This window comes from Nicotiana tabacum, chromosome 5, assembly GCF_000715075.1.
Source record: "Nicotiana tabacum cultivar K326 chromosome 5, ASM71507v2, whole genome shotgun sequence".
In the NCBI taxonomy this organism is placed as follows: domain Eukaryota; kingdom Viridiplantae; phylum Streptophyta; class Magnoliopsida; order Solanales; family Solanaceae; genus Nicotiana; species Nicotiana tabacum.
In genome coordinates, this window is record NC_134084.1 from 155,751,930 (window position 1) to 155,763,068 (window position 11,139).

The following is an 11,139-nucleotide window of genomic DNA, read 5'->3' on the forward strand; positions in this document are numbered from 1 at the left end:
AGCCATGAAGGGGGCATGCATAAGACCAGTTGTTATCAGGCCAGTAATGCAGTTGCCGATAATCAACGAGAAAGCTATGCCATGGAGCTACAGTCAGGTAATGGTAATGCATAATGGGAAGGAAGTTATGAAGGAAATATGTGAGGCACAGGGGTTAACTCGTTCGGGAAGGTGTTTTGCTCCAGCGGAGTTAAGAAGGGCCAATCCAGTAATGACAAAGAATCCAGTTACCGAGGAAGAGGCGGAAGAATTTTTAAAGAAAATGAAGTAGCAAGATTACTCCATTGTGGAGCAGTTAAGGAAGACCCCGGCACAAATCTCATTGTTATCCTTGTTGATCCATTCAGATGAGCACCGCAGGCTATTGATGAGAATTCTGAACGAAGCCCATGTTCCGGATAAGATCTCTGTGAACCATCTGGAGAAAATAGCAAACAAGATTTTCGATGTTAATAGGGTCACTTTTTCAGACGATGAGTTGCCCATGGAGGGTACGGAACATAATAGAGCCCTCTATTTGACTGTGAAGTGTGAAGACTCGGTGGTCACTCGAGTACTAATTGATAACGGTTCCAGTGCCAATATCTGTCCTTTGACCATCTTGAACAAACTGAAGGTCGATGGGGACAGAATTCACAAGAACAACATCTATGTTCGAGGGTTTGATGGGGGTAGTACAGACACAGTGGGTGACATCATACTTGAATTAACAATTGGTTCGATCAAGTTCACCATAGAGTTTCAAGTGTTAGACATGGCAGTGTCATATAATCTTCTGTTGGGGCGACCCTAGATCCACGCCGACAAAGTAGTTCCTTCTACATTACATCAGATAGTCAAATTCGAGTGGGATAGGCAAGAGATCGTAGTACATGGGGAAGACAATGTAAGCGCCGTAAGTGATGCCATCGTACCCTTCATAGAGACTGATGATGATAAGAGACTGTGGGTTTACCAGGTTTTCGATGCGGTTTTAGTAGACAAAGTTCCCGAAGGTGAAAGCATCCCACTTCCCAAAATAGCGGCTGCAACTATCATGGTAGCCTCGGAGATGTTGAAGAACAGGTTTGTGCCAGGCAAAGGTTTAGGGGCTGATCTTCAGGGTATTGTTCAGCCGGTTTCTTTGCCCAAAAATCTGGATACCTTTGGGTTGGGGTTCAAGCCTACAACGGCGGATATGAGACGGGCCCGCAAGTTGAAGAAAAGAGTCTGGGTCCTTCCCAAGCCAATCCCGCGCCTATCCAGATCATTTGTCAGAGCAAGTATCAGAAAGTTGTCGGTCCCAAAAGTTCTCGGACCACTGATTGGGCTAGATGGAGATTTAAATGAGGGCTTTGAAAGGCTGCGATGTCAACATGATAGAAGCTGGAGAAGGGTCCAGTAGGTTAGATGTACAGTTTGTGGGGCCTAGAGCGAATATCAACAATTGGATGGCTACTCCCCTTCCTACCCGGAGGGAGTCTTGGTAGTGGGCTCTGATTTTTCTTTCTTGTCTTTTTTGATTATTCCAGAGTTGTAATCCAGTTTTGTTTTGTATTCGGCAAAGTGTGAAAATCTATTATCCCGTATTTTAATAAAGTGAGTTTTTTTTCTTCTTATTTTTTTCTAATTTTGTTTTCTTCTTTTCTCTTTCTGAACAGTTCTCTTTATATTGGTTCTAATGACATGACATGCACAACGAATCTTCAACCCAGTCTAAAAAATCAATCTGATTCCGAACTAATTGTACAAGAGGTCGATTATGATGATGAATCGGAATACGATGAGGACGAAGCCTTCGAAGAGATAAACAGAGAGTTAAGCCAGTTTGAAGAGAAATCCAAGCCCAACTTAAATGACACAGAAGCCATCAATTTAGGGGATGCAGATGATATCAGGGAAACTAAAATAAGCATCCACATTGCACCGAATATCATGGAAGAACTAATCAAAGCACTTATTGAGTTCAAAGACGTTTTTGCATGGTCGTATGATGACATGCCGGGTTTAAGCACGGATTTAGTGGTTCACAAATTGCCCATTAACCCGGTATGCCCTCCCGTCAAGCAGAAATTGAGGGAGTTCAAAACAGACATGAGTATGAAGATTAAAGAGGAAGTAACCAAGCAGGTGCAAGCAAAGGTTATTCGGGTCACTCAATATCCTGATTGGTTGGCTAATGTGGTGCCAGTGCTGAAGAAAGATGGGAAGATCAGGGTGTGTGTCGATTACCGCAATCTGAACAGGGCAAGCCCAAAGGATAACTTTCCATTACCCAACATCCATATCTTGATCGATAATTGTGCCGGACGTGAGATTGGGTCTTTTGTGGATTGCTATGCTGGGTATCATCAGAATCTGATGGATGAAGAAGATGCGGAAAAGATGGCTTTCATTACGTCGTGGGGGACTTATTGCTACTGGGTAGTGCCATTTGGTTTGAAGAATGCTGGGGCGACGTACATGAGAGCAATGACTACTGTGTTTCATGACATGATACACAAGAGATTGAGGTATACGTGGATGATGTGATCATAAAATCCAAGCATCAGAAAGACCACGTAGCAGACCTAAGGAAGTTTTTCCAAAGACTTCGAAGGTACGATATTAAGCTCAACCCGGCCAAATGTGCATTTGGTGTTCCATTTGGAAAGCTGTTGGGATTCATCATCAGTCGGCGAGGCATTGAGTTGGACCCGTCAAAGATCAAATCCATCAAAAATTTTCCACTTTCAAAGAACAAGACAAAAGTAATGAGTCTGTTGGGAAGGTTGAATTATATCAGCAGGTTTATTGCTCAACTCACAGCAACTTGTGAAACCATTTTTCGACTACTGAAGAAAGATGCTGCGGTAGAATGGACGACAGAATGTCAGGAAGCATTTGACCAAATCAAAGGATATTTATCAAATCCACTTGTGTTGGTTCCACCTGAGCCGGGAAGACCGTTAATTCTTTATCTAACGGTCCTGGAGAATCCGTTTGGCTGCGTACTAGGGCAACACGATATTACAGGAAGGAAGGAGCAATCCATCTATTATCTCAGCAAGAAGTTTACAGGCTCTGAGGTTAAGTACACTCAACTCGAGAAGACACGTTGCGCCCTAACTTGGGTGGCCCAGAAATTGAAGCACTATCTGTCATCATATACCACTTATCTCATTTCACGCTTGGATCTACTGAAGTATATTTTCCAGAAGCCTATGCCCACAGGGCGATTGGTGAAATGGAAGATATTACTCACAGAATTCGACATCGTCTATATGACGAGGACGGCCATGAATGCCCAAGCATTGGCTGATCACTTGGCCAAGAATCCTGTTGATGAAGAATACGAGCCCTTGAGGACGTATTTTCCTGATGAAGAAGTGATGCATAAGATGAGTTGGAAATGACGAAGGAACCATGATGGAAGATTTTTTTCAATGGAACCACAAATGCGAAGGGAGTTGGAATAGGAGCGGTCTTATTTCTGAAACAGGACATCATTATCCTGTTACGGCTCAACTGCGCTTCTATTGTACCAACAACATGGCTGAGTATGAGGCATGCATTTTGGGTCTACGGCTAGCTGCAGACATGGATGTCCAGGACGTCTTGGTCTTGGGAGACTCGGACCTCTTGGTGCATCAGATTCAGGGTGAATGGGGAACAAGGGATTTGAAGCTCATACCATATTGACAATGTTTGCACGATCTGAGCAAGAGATTTCGATCAGTGGAGTTCAGACACATCCTAAGAGTTCATAATGAGATTGCCGATGTTTTCGCCACCTTAGCATCAATGTTGCACCACCCAGACAAAATTCATGTTGACCCGTTGCATATTCAGGTTCATGATCAGCACAATTATTGCAACATGTTAGAGGAAGAACTGGATGGCGAACCATGGTTCTATGATGTCAAGGAATACCTCAGGATGGGGATATACCTGGAGCAGGCCATCGAAGATCAAAAGAGAGCCATTCGGCGACTGGCAAATGGATTTTTCCTCAGTGGAGGAGTGTTGTACAAAAGAACACCAGATTTGGGATTGCTGAGATGTATAGATGCTAGTCAAGCCACGACAGTTTTGACAGAGGTACATGCTGGAGTTTGCGGGCCACATATGAGCGGATATGTATTGGCGAAGAAGATTCTTCGAGCAGGGTACTATTGGCTCACTATGGAGTGTGATTGTATCAGTTTCGTGCGGAAATACCATCAGTGTCAGATACACGGAGATCTGATTCATTCTCCGCCGACAGAATTGCATACAATGTCAGCACCTTGGCTATTTGTTGCCTGGGGCATGGATATTATTGGACCAATTGAGCCAGCAGCATCCAACGGTCATAGGTTCATCCTGGTAGCCATTGATTATTTCACCAAATGGGTTGAGGCCAAAACTTTCAAGTCTGTGACCAAGAAAGCAGTGGTCGATTTTGTTCACTCAAATGTCATCTGTCGATTTGGAATCCCAAAAGTGATCACCACGAATAATGGTGCTAATCTTAACAACAATTTAATGAAAGAGGTATGTTAACAGTTTAAGATTACACACTGCAATTCCACCCCATATCGTCCCAAGGCGAATGGAGCAGTTGAAGCAGCCAACAAAAAAATAAAGAAGATACTTCGGAAGATGGTAGAAGGTTCGAGGCAATGACATGAAAAATTACCATTTGCATTGTTGGGTTATCGCACTACTGTTCGTACTTCAGTAGGGGCAACTCCTCTCTGTTGGTATATGGAACTGAAGCGGTAATACCGGCGGAAGTTGAAATCCCGTCCCTTCGGATTGTCGCTAAAGCTGAGATTGATGATGATGAGTGGGTCAAAACTCGTCTGGAGCAATTGAACTTGATTGATGAAAAAATATTGGTAGCTGTGTGTCATGGCCAGTTATATCAAAGGAGAATGGCAAGAGCATACAACAAAAATGTGTGTCCCCTAAAGTTTGAAGTGGGCCAGTAAGTGCTGAAACGCATCCTCCCACATCAAGCTGAGGCAAAGGGCAAGTTCGCCCCGAATTGGCAAGGGCTATTCATTGTAACCAGAGTGTTGTCCAATGGCGCTTTATGTTTAACAAATATCTAAGGGAAATGCGTTGACATGGCTATCAATTCTGACGTAGTTAAGAGATATTATGTATAATTTCTTTTGATTGTAATTGTTGTTTGTTTGCATTTGGCATGGTATCGGAGAATGAAATGACGGAGGTAATTTGTTCTTCCATCCAAACACTTCAACCTTTGCTTCCCCTTTTGAGCCTTATTTATTCTTTCATACCCCTCTTTTGGAATCAGTAATGAAAATGAAAGAAAAAGAAAAAAAAAGAAAAATGATGATAATAAAGACAAAAGAAAAGTCACAAGAAAAAGAAAGGAATTGGGAACTACGTTTGACCTGATTCCTAAAAAAGGATATGTAGGCGCCTCACGGCTCGGTCATAGTGTAACAAAATAAAAATCCCCAAGCAAGAAACTAGGGCAGAAGGTGTGTTTGTAATTTTGGGAAGGAAGTTTGATTCCAAGAGTTGTAATGTTTTACTCATCAAAATTATTTTGAACCTTTTGATACCCCTTTTTCTTTTAGCCATACACAAAAACCCATATTGATGTCCAAAAAAGACCTCCCGATCAGTATCCGAGAAGTGCCAAGTCATGCAAACGGAAGTCGGGAATAACACTCTGATCCCCAGCAGAGAAGAGGATCATAGGCTGGAAATGAATTGATAGCCGAAAGAATCCCCAGCAGAGAGAGTCATATCGGTAACACTCGAATCTCCAGCTAAAAAATAAAATAAAATGAGAGAGTCTTATTGGTGAAAACCTTCACAGGCACCATAAGGCGACGAGAGTTGAGAGAAATGAGAGAGTCTTATTAGTGAAAACCCCTCGAAGGGCACTATGAGGCGATAAGACAAGATTGGCGGAAAGGATCCGCATTTACAAAGAGTTGAGTGCCTGTTTATCCCCAGCAAGATGAGGCCGTCCGAAAGATTGATTGATACAAGTAGACTAGGTTGATTAATCCGGAATGCATGACATGATCGTTGGGATCGGTTATATCATTTAGATAAGTTCTTTTCTTTCTTTTTCCCCAGCATTTGTTCAGAAAGACTTCTTCTTTTTCTATCTTTTGAAATCATCACTTTTTCATTTCTTGGTTTAAAGTCTTTATCTCCCCAGTAGTTTATGTTTGAAAAGGATTTTCAGAGCTTATTACCAGTTGTCAAGATGGTGCAAAAACACAATGTGGATAGGACGAGCCAAAGATAATGCAATGGAACGAGAAAGACGTTCGTTGCAAGACCAAACGATGGATTGGTCTAGGATTTCGAGGAGGGTATGGAGAAAAGTGGGAAGCAACAATTGGTGAATAAAGAATCGTCAAGAAACAAGAGCTTCCCTGGCAGATTATCAACCAAGTTCCAAGTGGGTCAGACAACACGGAGCAGGGAAAGAAGAGGGGGAAAACCATCCCCAGCAGGAATATGATCGCCAGCAGGAATATCATCCCCAACAAATAATCTCATCCCCAGCAAGCTTTGGTGATGTAATGGAACACAAAGCTGGGAAAGAAGAAAGAGAAAACCATCCCCAGCAGGAGTGGCACGACCATTCACCACGTTTTAAACTAACAAATTTTTTTTTCTTTGATTTGAAGCAGGGACAGGAAATGTTATAGATGATGAAAAGATATCATGATACAAGAAAGATTGTCAAACTGGGGCAGAAAATTTTCTTTCATTTTGAAAATTTTCTGGAAGTCCGATACCCACTTGGGGAAGAAGCAAGATAACACAAGTTTTGGGAAAAATGGTATGCCCAACAGTTTTTGGAAGAAGGCCAAACAAGTTTTAAAGGAAGCAATTTCGGAAGGAAGATAACACAAGTCTTAAGGGAAGTAGTTCCAGTGGAAGGAAATCACCAGCATTAAAGGAAGTAGTCTTTGAAGAAGGAAAATAACATATTTTTGAATAAAACACCGGTGTTATCCCCAACAGTTTTCAGAGGAATGAAACACCAGTTTTGAGGGAAGCAGTTCTGAAAGAAGATAATTTCAAGTTAGAAGGAAAATGGTCCAGGAGGCAAGACGGAGCAACAACAGTAAAACACATTTTTTAAGAAGTAGTTGAAGTCAGGAGCCTACCTGGAGAGTGGAGGTATTATGTTTTGGGAAGTAGTGAAGTCAGGAGCCCGCCTGGAGAATGAAGGTATTACATTTTGAGTTGTAGTTGAAGTCAGGAGTCCGCCTGGAGAATGGAGGTTGTTGTCATTTTAAGAAGAAGTTGAAGTCAGGAACCCGCCTGGAGAATGGAGGTGTTATATTTTTTTAAGTCATAATTGAAGTCAGGAGCCCGCCTGAAAAATGGAGGTGTTATATTTCTTGAGAAGGTTGAAGTCAGGAGCCCGCCTTGGAGAATGGAGGTGTTATGTTTTTAAGAAATTGTCGAAGTCAGGAGCCCGCCTGGAAAATGGAGGTATTATCTCTAAATTGTTTATTGAAGTCAGGAGCCCGCCTGGAGAATGGAGGTATTATATTTTTAAGAAGTTGTTGAAGTCAGGAGCCCGCCTGGAGAATGGAGGTGTTATGTCTTTAAGAAATAGTCGAAGTCAGGAGCCCGCCTGAAAAATGGAGGTGTTATATTTTTGAGTTGTAGTCGAAGACAGGAGCCCGTCTGGAGAATGGAGGTGCTATATTTTAAGAAGTAGTTGAATTCAGGAGCCCGCCTGGAGAATGGAGGTATTATGTTTTGGGAAGTAGTGAAGTCAGGAGCCCGCCTGGAGAATGGAGGTATTACATTTTGAGTTGTAGTTGAAGTCAGGAGCCCACCTGGAGAATGGAGGTTGTTGTCATTTCAAGTAGAAGTTAAAGTCAGGAACCCGCCTGGAGAATGGAGGTGCTATATTTTTAAGAAGTAGTTGAAGTCAGGAGCCCGCCTGGAGAATAGAGGTATTATGTTTTGGGAAGTAGTGAAGTCAGGAGCCTGCCTGGAGAATGGAGGTATTACATTCTGAGTTGTATTTGAAGTTAGGAGCCCGCCTGTAGAACGGAGGTTGTTACATTTTAAGTTGAAGAAGTCAGGAGCCCGCCTGTAGAACGGAGGTTGTTATATTTTAAGTTGAAGAAGTCAGGAGACCGCCTGTTAGAATGGAGGTTGTTATATTTGAAGTTGATGAAGTCAGGAGCCCGCCTGGAGAATGGAGGTGTTATATTTTTAAGTTGTGTTGGAAGTCGGGAGCCCGCCTGAAGAATGGAGGTTGTTATCATTGCAAGTTGCAGACGAAGTCAGGAGCCCGCCGGGAGAGTGGAGGTATTATATTTTTAAGAAGTAGCTGAAGTCAGGAGCCCACCTGTAGAACGAAGGTTGTCATATTTTAAGTTGAAGGGGTCAGGAGCCCTCCTGTAGAATGGAGGTGTTTACTTTAAAGTTGTTGTTGAAGTCAGGAGCCCGCCTGGAGAATAGAGGCTGATTTATTTGCAAGGTCGCTATTGGAGTCAGGAGCCCGCCTGTAGAACAAAGGAGTACACATTCAAGTTGAAGTCAGGAGCCCGCCTGCAAAACAAAGGAATACATTTCAAGATCAAGTCAGAAGTCAGTAATGCAGAGGGTTACAACAAAAATACCCCCAACATGAATCCCATTTCAGAAATCAGAAAGAAGACTACAAGAGCAAGTCAGATAAGATTCTGTAATCATTAGTTTAGTCTAGCTTTTTGTTTTCTTTCTAGCAATGGTGTAATAAGGAGGTCGAAAAGCAGTAGTAACAGCATGCAACAACAGTAACAACAACATTGCAGTCCCATGGTAGTCCCAGCTACCAAAACTTCTCGAACTACATTAACCTGATTACCAATTAGCCAGGGATATGTAGGAAACCTGTGAAGCAAAGGTTTGGTTAAATCTTTTCAAAAATGCTTCACACGGAGTATTCTGACAGGCAAAAATCGCTCGTATCCGCTCACTTTATCTTTGCACGAAAACTCTTTGTGTTTTCGAACAAAGAGGGGCAGCTGTGAGCACGTGATTTTTGCTTCACGAAAATTACTCCAAAAAAAATCGAAAATAAAACAAATTGCCTTTGGGTACAATTTTGAGAATTTTGCGTGACATTTTGGATAGTTATTTTTGTCTGTGAATGTTTATCTTGTTTTAATTAATTGAAAAATACTAAAATACACGTTGCATGTGCACTTAGGATTTTTATTTTACAATTAGGAATTAATTAACCATAGTTTGGTTTTAAAATAAAGAAAATCACAAAAAATACATATTTTTTGTATTTTTGGCATTTAAGGTCCAAGTGCCCGATTTTGTTTGTAATTAATATTTTATTTTGGTGCGATATTTATTGTTAAAGGTCAATTAGTATTTTCTAAGTTAATTTTGTTTTTACAATTTATTTTAGGAATTTTGACATTTAGGAATTAAAAGGAAAATGAATGAAAAAGAAGAAAAGAATGAAAATCGGATTGGGCCATTATTTTTGGACCAAAAATCAGGCCCAAATCACCCATGTACCAGGTCCAGTTGGCCTGGCCAGAGACGTCTTAAAACGACGTTGTTTGGTCACTCTTAATCAAGGCCGTGGGATTAAATCGATCCAACGGCTGAGATTCAATCTCCCTTACCCATCCCCGAACCCGACCTGTCTACCCCGAACCAAACCCGCCTTAGTACTTAACCAAAACGACCCTGTTTGACCCCCTAAACTAATCTGGACCGTTGATTTTCACGGATCCAACGGATCCCATTAATCCCCTCAATCTAATATACCAAAATACCCCAGACCTATTACCCCCTTTCATTTCCAAACAACCCCTCAAAACCCTAGCCGCCCTGAAACCCCTTCGCCTGAAAGCCGGCGGCAACGATGCCGTTGGCCATGAAACTAACACCCCTAGAGCACCTAACCACCCTCTCCACGAATCCCTTATCCGTTTTGCTCGAATCAGCTTGTAGCTTCTCGAATCTTCAATCGAAGATTCGTGCAGAACCTAAACCTACCCCAACCAGTCCCAAACTCACACCACGGCACCCTCTGACCTCCCTTATGCCCAAAATACCTATGGCCTGGTTTGAATCTTGATAGAACCATTCAAACGCCAAATCGAACCCCCAAGAACCCTAGAAAACCAAAAGTTGAAGTCTGTCCAAATTAAAGGATGATTTGGGGGTCTAATCGACCTTAGTCGAAGTGTTCTCAGTTGAGAACACTCGATTAAGGTCCGTTCAACCTCAAAGAGTCCGAGTCAGAATCCAAGTCAGGGTCGTCCAGTTTCCGAGTTCTTGAGGTATTTTTTCTTTCCTGTTTGTTCCATTTTGTATTTGTTTATATCTGTTTATTTGTTTAGTTTAGTTTTACTGATTTTTCAATTTTTCTTTTGTCGATTGATTCTGTCCTTCTTCAAATACCTTTTATTTTGTCGAACTTGTTTTGGTCATGGTCGAGTATGTAATAAACTATAAAATCGATTCGAATGAGCTCCGTCGACTAGTTAAGTTTTATTATAAATCCCTGCTCTATCAATACGACTCGAATCACCTGTGTGCATGTTCAATTATGATTATTTGCTATTGATTGTATGTGTTGTAATTCGTGTAGTCGATTGGATAAGTGTCGTCGATTAGTTTTACATGCTTGAATGTTAGAATAACCTGATAATAATTTGATTCATACGGCTTCAATTCTGATTGAATCATTGTTGGAATTTGATAGGCTGGATTGGTTACAGCTGAGGTGTTTAGAGTTTAAATTCAGTTCATTTAGATAATTGAATCAGTGTAGCAAATGGCTTTGTTGAATATTCTGACAGTAGGGTACTAAAGTACCATTAAACTAATAAAATAGTTTAAAACAGTAGGGGAGGAGGGGGGGTTGATGGCTGTGTAAGGGATCATGGGCACCATTTCACAAGGTTTAAGGGATTTGAATAGAAAAATAGGCTGCCCATACCCGCATGGGATTAATAAATAAAAAAGAAGTTTAGTGGGGAACAAAACATACTCTAGTGGGGAACAAGTGAATTAAAAGGAGAACAAAACATGTAGTAGTGGGCAGAAATACTTTCCTAATTAGCTAAGTGTTCCTTAGAGCTGGAAAGGGGCTGAGGTTTGGGTATAAATAGGGGTTTGGATAGAATTATGGGGGGGATCCCTTTTTTAGTCTAG